This window comes from Myotis davidii, unplaced genomic scaffold (genome assembly GCF_000327345.1).
Source record: "Myotis davidii unplaced genomic scaffold, ASM32734v1 scaffold38, whole genome shotgun sequence".
Taxonomy (NCBI): Eukaryota; Metazoa; Chordata; class Mammalia; order Chiroptera; family Vespertilionidae; genus Myotis; species Myotis davidii.
In genome coordinates, this window is record NW_006291383.1 from 7,132,519 (window position 1) to 7,144,259 (window position 11,741).

Below are 11,741 nucleotides of genomic sequence, written 5' to 3' on the forward strand. Positions count from 1 at the left end.
CATACACACAATCAAACACACATGCTTGGCCATATCCCACACTCTTGTACACCCTCATAGCTCAGTCAACCCACACCCGGTGCTAATCGCATACACCTGTGGACACACACACACACTCGGCCTGCCCCACACTCTCACACATATCCATAGTCCTGTGTGTGCCCTCGTGTACACAGGCAGGCCTCCATCCAAGTTCTCACCCAAACACCCACTAACACTGACACACACATTCATTTCCGCTCCTCTGGGCATGTGTACATGGATCCACGTGCACACACACCTTTGAACTCACCTCCAGGCTTCCTCACACACATACAAGCAGGCAGTGCCCTGGTATGGTGAATCACACTGGTCAGAACTTAGCCTGATCACCTGTCCCAACAACAGTGACAGCCATTAAGCACAAGCCATGTGCCAGGTACCTTGCACGTTGCGTCCTTATCTTGTTCAATCCTCACAGCAATCACAGGAAGTCAAGTGCTATTATCAGCCCCATTTTATAGATGAGGAGAATGAGACTTAGAGCCATATGGTAGAGCTGGGATTTTAACCCACACATCTGACTCCAGAGCTCATCCCCTTGTTTGGTGTGGCAGAGTCAATTTTTCAAAAATGATCACAATGATATCTCCTATCTCTCATGCTCTTCTAGAACCTTTCCACTCTCCAATCTGGTCCCTTCTCTTGAACTTTGTTGTTTTTTGATGACTGCCTCAACCACTAGTAGACTGGAAGCAATGCCATAGGAATTCCAAGGTGAGATAATAAGAGGTGACACATACAATAGCCAAGACATGGAAACAACCTAAGTGTCCATCAATGGATGAATGGATGAAACAAATGTGGTACACACACACGCACACACGCACACACGCACACAGGAATACTACTCAGCCATAAAAAGGAGAAAAATCTTGCAATTTGAAATAACATGGATGGACCTTGAGGGCATGCTAAGTGAAATAAGTCAGACAGAGAAAGACAAATATTGTATGACCTCACTTGCTTATGGAATCGAAAAAAGTCAAACTCATAGAAACATAGAGTAGAATGGTGACTGCCAGGGACTGGGTTGTGGGGGAAATGGAGAGATGTTGGTTAAAGGGTACAAACTTCCTAACATGAATAAATTCTGGGGATGTAATGTATGCAGGACAACTACTGGTTTTTTTTTGGGGGGGGGTGGGTTTTTTATATATTTTATTGATTTTTTACAGAGAGGAAGGGAGAGGGATAGAGAGCCAGGAACATCGACGAGAGAGAAACATCAATCAGCTGCCTCCTGCACACCCCCTACTGGGGATGTGTCCGCAACCAAGGTACATGCCCTTGACCGGAATCGAACCTGGGACCCTTCAGTCCACAGGCCGACGCTCTATCCACTGAGCCAAACCGGCCAGGGCGACAACTACTGTTTTATATACATGCTAAGAGAATAGATCTAAAATGTTCTCACTACCAACATTTCCACTAAAATAAATAATTACCATTAATTATGTGAGGTGAATGATGTATTAACTAACCTTATTGTGTTAATCATTTTACAAAATATACATGTATCAAATCATAACATTATACCCCTTAAACTTACACAATGTTATATGTCAATTATATCTCAATAAAACTAGAAAAAATTTTTGAAGAATATACATATAGTTTAAAATTTGATACAGCTACAACTTCTGCATGGCTCTCTCTTGGGATTCACCCTTAGAACCCAGCTACCTGCTCTGAGGACTCCCAGGCTACGTGGAGAAGCCACGTGCAGGTTTCCTGCTGGCAGCCCCTCTGAGGTCCCTGCTGACCCAGCATCAGCTGGCAGCCATGTGAGTAAGGATGCTTCCTTTAAGATGACACCAGCCCAGCCACTGTCTGACTGCAACTGCACAAGAGAACATGAGCAAGAATTTGCCCAACTGAGCCCAATCAATCCCTCAAACAAACAAACAAAATAATAAATGAGTCTTGTTGTCTTATGCCACTAAGCATGCGTGGTTTGTTACACAGCAATGGGTAACCGAATGACAGAGCAGACAATTACCCACAATTATCTTCAGACCATCAGGCCAAGCTCCTTGTCCTCCTTCTGGACCCTCCTCTCTGCCCCCGAGATCCAGGAACTCAGAGCATAACCCATATCACCTGATTCTCACACCACGTGCCTCTGGCACATCAGTCTCCTTATCTGGGTGTGAGCTCTTCAAGCCTCAGGCTCTCACTGCTGGTTCTGTGATGCTTCAGGAAAGGCTCAACACTCAGTTTTGTCTTCTGTAGGATGTGAGGATACCAGCCCTGCCCACCTCACAGGGAGACAACAAGTCCATTCATCCTGGAAGCTTGAGTTTAAGTGGTTATTATTTTTTTAAATATATTTTTAAAAACATTTTTTAATTGATTTCACAGAGGAAGGGAGAGGGATAGAGGGATAGAAACATCGATGGGAGAGAACTTCATCAATCAGCTGCCTCTTGCATGCCCCCTACTGGGGATTGAGCCTGCAACCTGGGCATGTGCCCTGACCAGGAATCGAACCAGTGACCTCTTGGTACCTGGATAGATGCTCAACCACAAAAGCACACCGGCCAGGCTAAGGGGTTATTACTAATGCTTGCATTTTAGGATCCAGGTTGGCAACTAGAAGATAAGTAAATTATAACCAACTTATGAATTCAGGAAATCCTGCAGTGTAGGGACAAGGTGCCATGCAAATGAGAAGGACAACCAATGTTCACTGAGATGATCCTGTACCATCTGAGGATCATCTGGCATAACACTGAAATGGGCCAAGGCTGCGGATGTGTGTTGGCCTGGAGAGCTTATACACCAACTACAGAGGGTAGCTAACATCCAGCTCACCCACCCGCTATGACAGTTCTGGTCCTTTTTTCAAGAGAAGCTGGAGATACAGATTTCCTTGTGAACTCCCCCAATTTTAAAAAATTGGATACTAATTCAGCCCTAGCCGGTTTGGCTCAGTGGATAGAGCATCAGCCTGCAGACTGAAGGGTCCCAGGTTCGATTCTGGTCACGGGCACATGCCCGGGTTAGGCTCAATCCCCAGTAGGGGGCGTGCAGGAAGCAGCTGATCAATGATTCTCTCTCATCAATGATGTTTCTATGTCTCTCTCCTCCCTTCCTCTCTGAAATCAATAAAAACATATTTAAAAAAATTGGATACTAATTCAAAACATCAGAAAACATCAGCAATGGGGCAAAGATTCCAAGGACTACTCTGTTCTAACTTCTGCTCAAATCCACATGTCATCCATTCCGTTCTGCAAACCATAATGTGGTAGCTGTCCCGGGCCAGACCTGGAGCTGGATGCTGGGATGCGGAGATGCCCAAGGTTTGGTGGCTGCCTTGGGGGAGTTCACAGCCTTCTGAGCCTTCGTCCTCCATGAAGAATGTGGGAACATGTATTAAATCCTTTACAAAGCTGTCTGCCAAAACCAGAACAGAACTGTGTGGTCCATAAGGACACACTATTTGACAGTTCTTGGGCAGAACAGCATGTTGGATACAGAAGGAGGCACCAGGGTACTTAGGTGAGTGTGGAGGGTGACATTACTTTGGTGCATCTCTCAACATCCCCTTTAGTGCCAGAGGGAGAGGGAGGGAGGGTGCACATTTGTGCAAAGCAGAAGTGAGCACAGCCAAAGCAGCAAAGCCCCGAGGTCATGAACCTACACCCTGGAGCTCGGCAGAGCCGGGCTCAGGTCCTGACTGCAGCTTACCAGCTGGGTCTTCCTCATCCTCAGTCTCCACAGCTACAAAATACAGTTAATGATGTTTTCATCCCATACTGTTGTTGAGAGGGTTGCATAGGATAATCCACATAGAGGGTCTGAAACAGTGCATAATATTGGCTACTTCCCCCGAGCGCACTCCCCTACTTTTTCACTCTGCCATGACTTGGCAAACATTGTCCCCACGCCTGGGCAGGTCTCTTTCTGCTTTCCTTACCTGGCTCTTCCTGAAGACTCTGATGGGCGCCTCTTCCTCTGAGAAGCCCCCACAGGCCCCAGGATGGTGCGCCCAGGGGTGGAGCCCCTCCCTTCATTATAGATGCTCTACTCAGATCTGCCCTGGTATCCATGACTGTGGAAATCCTTGAGGAGTGTTCCTCCCCCATGGCTAGGAAGTTCCTTAAGGGCAGGAGCCAGGTGTGAGTCATCTGTGTTCTCCAGTAGCCTGTCCCCTGTGAGCAGCTGGCAAAGTTTCTGGAATGAAGGTGAGGGAAGAGGAAGGGAGGGGTGTCATGATCAGCTCACAGATCGCTGGTTTAACCTACGGCCCAAAGGCCCTGGCAATTAAAGCACAGGTCTTGACGGACACCTAACGGTGTGTATGTCTGAATATGTGGGACTGAGTATATGAGAGTGTGTGAATATGCGTGCATGTGTATGAGTGTGAATATATGTGCATGTGTAAGTTTGTGATGCCGGGGAAAGTGTATAGTGTGTGGGTGAATGAATATGAGCCTGAGAGTTCGTATGATTGTATCTATGTGTAAACACACATGTTTGTTAAAATGGAGCTGGGGAGCAGGGTTTCTGTTCTGTTCCTTCTATGTCTTTGCATGTAGCAATCTTAAATGAATGCGTGGTGGGGGCTACAGGGGAGAGTATGATGGGAAAGCAGAGTAGCACAGTGCTTACCAGCAGAAGCTCTAGGATCAGACACCAATCGACCACTATAGGCCTAGTGTTTTTCATCTGTAACATGGATTTAATTGCAACATCTACCTTACAGAGTGGAACATAGGGAGTACTTAATAAATCAATTGCAACTAGTATCATTATATTAGGTGTCACTGTCAACTCCCAGAGCAGATGGTTCCATGGGCTAAAGGTCCTCAAAACAAGTCAAAAGACTACTGACTAGCTATGTCCATGAAACTTCTCTAGGCCTTCGCTTCTTCTATGAGAGGGGACAACAAGCTGCATTTTGCCTGTCTCTCAGGGCCTATGGGAGGTTTATATATCACAGGACTGCAACCGTGGCAGGGGCAGCCAAAACTAGGAGCAGGGTGCCCTCTCCAGGCAGTATGGGGTAAAGGTTGGCTCCCACCTGACTGACAGAAGGTGTGTGTGTGGCGGGGCGGGGGGTGAGTAGTGCTTTCAGGACTCAGGACTCCCAGCAAATGGATCCCTGCAGAGAGGCAGTGGGCTGGGGAGGGGTCTCCTACAGCTTCACAGCATGACCTGCCTCATCCTGGTTTGTTGGTTAGACTCCTCCTCCTTCAGATCTCCTTTCAGGATGTGTTCCCTGACCCTGGACCAGCCTGGACCCCTCATCCCTGCTATACGTTCTCAGAGCATCCCTTGGTCATATTGCCTTACTCTGTGGGATTATTTAGACAATATCTATCTCTTCATGGGGGGAAGGATCATCTGAGAAATCAAAACGAGTGGCAGCACCCCAGACCATTGAATTGCTAATGTCTCTGGACTAAGCTCTCAGCAAATATTAGAATAAAAGAATGAGGAATTGACCTAAGAGGACATCCAGCTGGGGAAGGCTCCAGCCGGGGACATTTGAGACCCAGATTGGGGTAGCTCCTGATTCCTACCCCAAGGACAGCCGGGTCTGGAGGCTGAAGCCAAGAGACACCACAGCATAGGCTCCTATGCAGACATCTGGGAGCATTAATTCACTCCACAGATATTGAGTGCCTTCTGTGTGCCAGGCACAGAACTGGACAGTGGGAATACAGCAGCAGACAAAACCAGACACATTCCTGACCCTCCCAGAAGTAGTGGGACAGTCAGATACATAATCAGATAATTTTGACAAAATGATATATAATCAACCCCCACCCCCATTTTATATATATATATTGATTTCAGAGAGGGATAGATAGAAACATCAATGAAAATCATTGATTGGCTGCCTCATGCACGCCCCCTACTGGGGATCAAGCCTGCAACTTGGACATGTGCCCTTGACTGGAATTGAACCCAGGACTCCTCAGTCCGCAGACGCTCTATCCACTGAGCCAAACCAGCTAGGGCCCCACCCCCCATTTTATAGGTGGAAAGACTGAGGCTCAGAGAGGGCACTCGGCTTGTGAGGAACATTGTCTTGTATTCTATGAGTCTGGAAGACGCCACCAAAAGAGAAGTGTGTGGGTGGGTGAGCATAGCGAGCTCCTTGAACTTTCGTGGGCCCCTTGCCCTCACAATGGAGCGGTTTGGGATAAGAGGGCTTGGGTGCCGGGAGAGCTCTGTTCCAAGCTCTACAAGAAATCCCCCTACCTCTGCATTCCACTGCCCAGAAGTGCCACCAAGGCAGACTCAGGGGACAGTTTACAAATACGAGGGGGACTGGAGGGAGGGGTGTGGAAGGAGTTGTAAAGCAGGCGTCACATCCTTTTCAGCGAGTGTTTTCAGCATCTGAACCCCATTCCCCCAATTAACCCAGAGTCTGAGCCCTGGACGCTGGAGCCAGGCCAGTCTAGAGGACCCCTCAGCCAATGAGCAGGCTCCTTCCCTCTCCACCCCTCTCCTGCCTCCACAATGGGGACCTAAGTGTCTACAAAAGCAAACACTGATAGGGCAGGTTCAAAGGGCGGGCGGTGCAGCCACAGGCTGGTCTTGTCTCTGCCTATTGTATTGGGGGTCCCACGCGCAGCAATCCCAGAGCCCGCTGTTGGCACCTGGGCTGGAAGAAGGCCAGTCTGACAAGTATTTGTCCACTGTGGAACTTCAGTGCAGTGGGGGGACGTGGTACCTGGAAGAAGTGCTGTTAGCAGTTGCTTGTGTATCCAGCCTAAATTTTTTTTGAGGGGGGGGGGGGCATATAAAAAAAAAATAGGCAAAATATCTGTTTGTATTTTTTCTTTTACACAACGAGTAACTATTAGCTATACTGTTCTGCATGTTGCTTTCTTTTTTCTTCACTTAACATTTTATCTTGACAATGGAAACAGCTCCTTTTTAAAAGAGTGGCTGCCTCAGCCCTGGCCGGGTAGCTCAGTTGGTTACAGCATCATCCCCACACACCAAAGTTGTAGGTTGGATCCCTAGTCAGGGCATTTACAAGAAGCAACCAGTGACTGCATGAATAAGTGGAACAACAAATTGATTTCTCTCTCCCTCTCTCTCTCTCAACCTCTCCTCCTCTCTCTCAAATCAATAAATAACATTTTAAAATAAAAAATATTGGAAGATATTAACCAAAGAACATATATGCATATAGGCATTGCCCACAGACACAGACAATAATGTGAAGGCCTGTGATGGGTGAAGGGGAGCAAAGGGAGGGGGGAATGGGGGCATCTGTAATACTGTCAACAACAAGAAAATATATATCCAAATAAAAATAAAGAAATAAAGAAGTGGCTGCCTCAGTATTTCACCATTTGGAATGTACCATTTTTAAAACGTAACAAGTCTCCTACTAAAAGACATTTAGACGGTTTCTAATTTTTTTTGCTCTTAACATAATTTCACTCACATGTGCTGACACCACTGGGATAAATTGCTACAAGTGCAACTGCTGGTCAAAGGGTACGTGTTTGTAACCTTGTTAGCTATTACCAGAGTGTTGCCCATGAAAGTTGGACCAATGCACAATCGCAAAAGCAAAGTATGAGGGAACACCTGCTTCCTTCCCCACAGCGTCACTAATAGTTAGCTCACATTTTAATTTTGATCAGCCTGTTAGTAAACCTGAAAAGAAAAATGGACACCACCCCAACCCCACCAGCCAACCACGTCAGGAGCCTGGACTCCACCCTACCTAGCACTACTAAGAAATCCCTTCCCTTTCCTAATGTTTTGTTTGTTTCTTTTCCCTTATGTAATGATAAAAAGGGTCAACCCACCAAGAAGACACAGCAATCCTAAATGCATCTGCATGGACAGCTGAAAAATATGTGAAGCAAAACTGACAGAACTGAAAGGAAAAATAGACAGATTTATAATTATGGTTGGAAACTTCAACACACCCCTCAACAACTGACAGAACAACTAGACAGAAAATCAGCAAGATATAGAAGACCTCAACATCATCAACCAAGTATTTAATTGACACATAGACAATTCCACCTAACAACATCACAATATACATTCATTTCATGTGCCCAAAGAACATGTGCATACCATGATTTACCACTCCTGGGTCATAAAACAAATCTTACCAAATTTAAAATAATAATTATTTTTTTAAAAAAATATATTTTTGTTGATTTCAGCGAGAAAGGGAGAGGGAGAGAGAGAGATAGAAACATCAATGACGAGAGAGAATTATTGAATGGCTGTCTCCTACATGCCCCCTTACTGGGTCCTGGGGATGGAGCCCACAACCTGGGCATGTACCCTGATAATCGACTGCCTGCTGCACATGCCACACTGGGGATCCAGCCTGCAACCCAGGCATGTGCCCCAACTGGGAATTGAACCATGACCTACTGGTTCATAGGTCAATGCTCAACCACTGAACCACACCAGCCAGGCGCAAATTTAAAAGAATTAAAATCATACAGAGTGTGTTCTCTGATCACTGTGAAATCAAAACTTAGAAATTAATAATAAAGACAATGGGAAAATATCCAAACATGAAAGGTAAACAAAACACTTGCAAACAGTCCTCAAGTCAAAGAGGAAGTTTCAAGGGAAATAAAGAAATACATTGATAGTCCATGGATACTAACAACAATGTGGTGAAGGCCAGAGAAGGGGGTGGCAGGGGATAGATGGAGGTGGGCAAAGGGGCGGGAGGGAGGGGAAGAGGACATTCCAAGGATGCAAAGCTGGTTAATATATTTTTTTAAATATATATTTTTATTGATTTCAGAGAGGAAGGGAGCGGGAGAGAGATATAGAAACATCAATGATGAGAGAGAACCATTGATCGGCTGCCTCCTGCACACCCCACACTTGGGGATGGAGCTGCAACCTGGGTATGTGCCCTTGGCTGGAATCGAACCTGGGACCCTTCAGTCTGCAGGCCAATACTCTATCCATTGAGCCAAATCAGTTAGGGCAAAGCTAATTGGTTTTAAAATATTAAAACGAATCAATGCAATCCACCATATTAACAGTCTAAAGAAGAAAAACCTCAAGATATCAGTGGATATCAGGAAAAGCACACAAGAAAATTCAATAGCTGTTCATGATTTTTAAAAACCACAGGAAAAATAGAAATAGAGAGGAACTTTCTCAACAAAGAGCATCTACCAAAAAAAAAAAATCTATGGCTAACATTCTTAATGGTGAAAGACTGGCCTTTGCTGGGTAGCTCAGTTGGTTAGAGTCATCCTAAGGTTGTGGGGTGGATCCCAGGTCAGGGTACATATGAGAATCAACTAATGAATGCATAAATAAGTGGAATTGATGTTTCTCTCTCTCCCCTTTCTTCTCTCATTAAAAATATAATAAAAATCAATCAGTAAGTTTTTTTTTTTAATGGTGAAGAGCCCTAACCGGTTTGGCTCAGTGGATAGAGTGTTGGCCCTCAGATTGAAGAGTCTCTAGTTCAATTCCAGTCAAGGACACATACCTGGGTTGCAGGCTCAATCCCTAACCTGAGTCAGTTGGGGTGTGTGTGGGAGGCAGCCAATCGATGTGTCTCTCTCACATGATGCTTCTCTCTCTTTGTCTCCTTTGTCTCTCCCCAATCCTTCCACTCTCTCTAGAAATCAATGGAAAAATATCCTTGGGTGAGGATTAGCAACAATAAAAAAATGGTGAAAGACTGAATGCTTCTCCCTACTTCCCCCCTATCTCCTCCGCCACACACACAGAGACTGAATGCTTTCTGTCCCAAGAACATGGCAAGGATGCCTGCTCTCCACACTCTTATTCACACTAGAGGCCTGGTGCATGGAATTCGTGCATGGGTAGGGTCCCTTGTGTAAATGTTCCCCCCACGTCCTCCGTGGTTCAGGGTTCAGGATCTGGAAGAGGGACCGCACACAAATGAAAGATACAAGACAAGAGATAATTTGGAAATATTGGAGGGCCAGGCGGGCAAGTCCAACTCAAGGGGAAGGACTTCCACTGGTACTCAGGCCTCACCAAACTTTTATTGGTTTGGGATACACCCATAGCCCTTAGGCAGGCAATTTCCAGTAGCAGGCAGACTTGCTCTTTAGCAAGGATTTACATAATAATAAATGGGGAAGTTGCTTCAGCTACCATTGTCTGGACTAACAGTGGGTGCACAACCCTGACCTTGGTCAGGGCTTCAAGGGTCACTAGCCTTCCGGGTTCCTTGTCCACACCTCTCTGCTAGTGAAGACAATAGGTGGCTTCCCTAGGCCTGGCCGGTGATCAGGGCCGATAAGGCTCCCTGCCACCCCGCCTCCTCCTTCCCTGTGCCACCATGCAGTTTCCCCCTGGTGGTCATTGCACCATCTGTTGGACTCATAGTGAGAGATTGAACTCCTGTTCTGGTCAAACTCCCGAGGGGACACTTTGCATATTAGGCTATTTTATAGATAGATAGATATAGATATAGATATATAGATAGATAGTCTTGGAAGTTCTAGTTAGTTCAATAAGTGGAACAATTAATTGATGTTTCTCTCTCTCCCTTTCTCTCTCTCTCTCTCTAAAATAATAATAAAAACATAAATTAAAAAGAAAAAGAACAATAACATAGAAAGGGTGAGAAGACAAACCACAAACCTGAGGAAGATATTTGCAGCACACATAATTAACAAGGGATAGTATCCAGAATACATAAAGAATTCCTATTAAAAGAAAAAGCAAATGACCTACTTTTAATTTTTAAAAAGTTAAAAAAATTTATTTTAGAGAGAGAGGAAGGGAGAGAGAAAATGAGACAGAGAGAGAGAGGGAGGGAGGGAGAAAGAGAGAGAGAGAGAGAGCGAGAGAGAGACATCGATTTGTTGTTCCCCTTATTTATGCATTCATTTGTTGATTCTTGTATGTGCCCTGACTGGGGTACAAACCTGCAACCTAGGTGTGTATTAGGATGACACTCTAACCAACTAAGCTACCCAGCCAGGGCTCAAACCACCTATTTTAAATGGGCAGACATGAACAACTCAAAGTCTATCAATAAAAAAATGAATAGCCCTAGCCGGTTTGGCTCAGTGGATAGAGCGTCAGCCTGCGGACTGAGGGGTCCCAGGTTCGGTTCCGGTCAAGGGCATGTGCCTTGGTTGCGGGCGCATCCCCAGGCGGGGGTGTGCAGGAGGCAGCTAATCTGTGTTTCTCTCTCATCGATGTTTCTAAATGAATAAATGGATTATACACCAATGAAAATAAATGAACCACAGCTTTCAACATCTACACAAATGACTCTCAAAAGCAATACTGAAATAGAAAAGCAAGTTGCAGAATATATACAGTGTGATTTCATTTACAAAAAGGCAATAAAGCCGAAACCGGTTTGGCTCAGTGGATAGAGCATCGGCCTGCGGACTGAAGGGTCCCGGGTTCGATTCCGGTCAAGGGCATGTACCTGGGTTGCGGGCACATCCCCAGTAGGGAGTGTGCAGGAGGCAGCTGATCGATGTTTCTCTCTCATCAGTGTTTCTAACTCTCTATCTCTATCTCTCTCCTTTCCTCTCTGTAAAAAAATCAATAAAATATATTAAAAAAAAAAAAAGGCAATAAAGTCAAACTAAACAACGTATTGTTTACCAATGGTCAAGACCCATTAAGAAAAGCAAATAGCCCTAACCGGTTTGGCTCAGTGGATAGAGCGTCAGCCTGCAGAGCCAAGGGTCCCAGATTTGATTCCTGTCGCAGGAGTGGGCAAAGTT